General features: G+C 39.3%; 1 long non-coding RNA gene across 1 annotated transcript in view; it reads right to left on the reverse strand.

The window, feature by feature from the left end:
- LOC102486677 (uncharacterized) overlaps positions 1 to 1570 on the reverse strand; it is a 30662-nt gene extending 29092 nt beyond the window's left edge. The window contains exon 1 of the long non-coding RNA XR_336325.2: positions 1481 to 1570. This is a non-coding gene — a long non-coding RNA (uncharacterized LOC102486677). The remainder of the gene's footprint in view (positions 1 to 1480) is intronic.
- Positions 1571 to 1951: the final 381 nt, after the last annotated feature.

The raw sequence follows: 1951 nt of genomic DNA on the forward strand, positions 1-1951 counted from the left end.
TGCCATTTTGAAAAAAAACACTCCCATTAAAAAAAAAAAAAAAAAAAAAAAAAAAAAAAAAAGATAGTAATTCTCTGTCAGTGAAGACTGCTACTGCTGCTCCTGATTCTTGCAGAGGCTGCTTGAAAACTCATCTACATTGTCACAACGATTGCAGTAATTTCTCCCATAATAATACAAAAAAACTTGCTTCAAGGTGACTGCTTCTAGGCACAGAGGCACCTGGCACAATTCTCAGGGTTGGCTCTCACCAGACACACTTTATGTGTGAATCCATCAGTTGGACAACATTATTAATCATACTAAGGCTATCTGTTCCCTCTACGTAGACCCAGCAAAACAGTTTATGTTGAGATCTTAAGTACATATTTCTCAAACAACTGGCATAAAACAGAGAAAAAGACATCAAAATAATTCCAGGACAACTTAATAAATAACCAGTCTCTGTGGAAGTCACAGCTCAGAAATAGCTTAGTTCTAGCAACATATGATTATGCTATTAGACTTGGTGCTACAGATGGTATGTTTCCTTGTGACACATTATGAGCAAATAAAGACGTACTAATAACATCCGAGCAATAGCAACAAAAAAAGAGAGAGACATCCCAAACCACAGGAAGTAGGCTAGAGCTTAGTTTGCGAAACTGTGAACCATTTCATATAATGCAAAATAACTCCTGTGACCATCATCACTTACAGTTCCTAGTTCCAAGCAGCTCATTATTTTACACTCTGGTTACCTAGCACAAAAAGTCTCTATGTTTTCCTAGACTATTCTGATAGGCAGAATTTTAAGACAGTGGCCCAAGATTCTGGGCCACCAAACTACTCATACCTTCTCTCAGCTTTTCAATTAAACTCAAATATGCAATACTGACTTGAAGAGATGTTTCAGGTGTAATTAAGGTCACGGATCAGTCTTAAAATAGGGAGACTAACCTGAATGCGCCTGATCTAATGAGGTGAGATCTTTAAAAGCAGAGTTTTTCTAACTGTTCAGAGTAGAGGAGATAAGAGCGATAGGCTCTGGCTGGCCTGGAAGAGAGCAAATGTCCACATGTGAACTGCCTGTTTGCCTTGCAGTGAGTGAGTCAAGAAACAGCAGGCCTCTTCTAGGAGCTGAGAATGACCCCTAGACAAAAACTGGTAGGTAGACAGAGATCTCAGTCCTATAATCACAGGAAAATGAGCTTTTTCAACAACCAGCAAGCTTGGAAGAAGCTCCTGAGTCCCATATGAAAAGCACAGCCCTAGCTGACACCTTGATTTCAGCCTGTGAGAGCCTGTGCATACTGCAGGCCTGTTCTGTCCGGACTTCTAACTTCCAGGAATGTTAGATCACACCTCTGGGTTCTTGTAAGCCGATGAATTTATGAAAATGTGTTATCAGCAAAGTAGAAACTAATACAACCATTTTCTCCCAATACACCTATCAGCCATCTTTTCATTTTTTATGTTAAGTATAAAAGGTATTACTTACTAGTAACAGTCGTCTTCTTCAAACTGTCGAAAATTCCCTAATGCAGAGTGTTTTTGTATTTCTCTTAGTGGCAGATCCATGAAGCCTGTATTAATGCTTCACTAAAGTTTAGAACTCATTGGAGTGTAACTCCAGAGATTGAAAAGAGTCAAAGGTGAACTCCACAACATGAGGAGCAGTGTAAAGAAACTGAGCACACATTTGTTGACTAGGAACATTAACGTGAATGAGTTATCTCTGAGAGACAAGGCAGACACACACACACACAAAAGATAAGTAAATACATTGTCGTACAGAATCTGTTTCCTTAAAGTACTAACTATAGGATTTGTTTGGACCAAAGAGTAGAGACAATTAATTAGATTTTTCTAAGGCTTTGAGCCTATTTGTGTGTTGAAGAGGCAATACATGGTGAAGCAGAGAGGCTGGAATCCAGTCAGTCTCTAGGACTGATGGAAGGAGGGTGCCCAT

The sequence above is a fragment of the Tupaia chinensis genome, unplaced genomic scaffold (genome assembly GCF_000334495.1).
Source record: "Tupaia chinensis unplaced genomic scaffold, TupChi_1.0 Scaffold000707_1, whole genome shotgun sequence".
In the NCBI taxonomy this organism is placed as follows: Eukaryota; Metazoa; Chordata; class Mammalia; order Scandentia; family Tupaiidae; genus Tupaia; species Tupaia belangeri.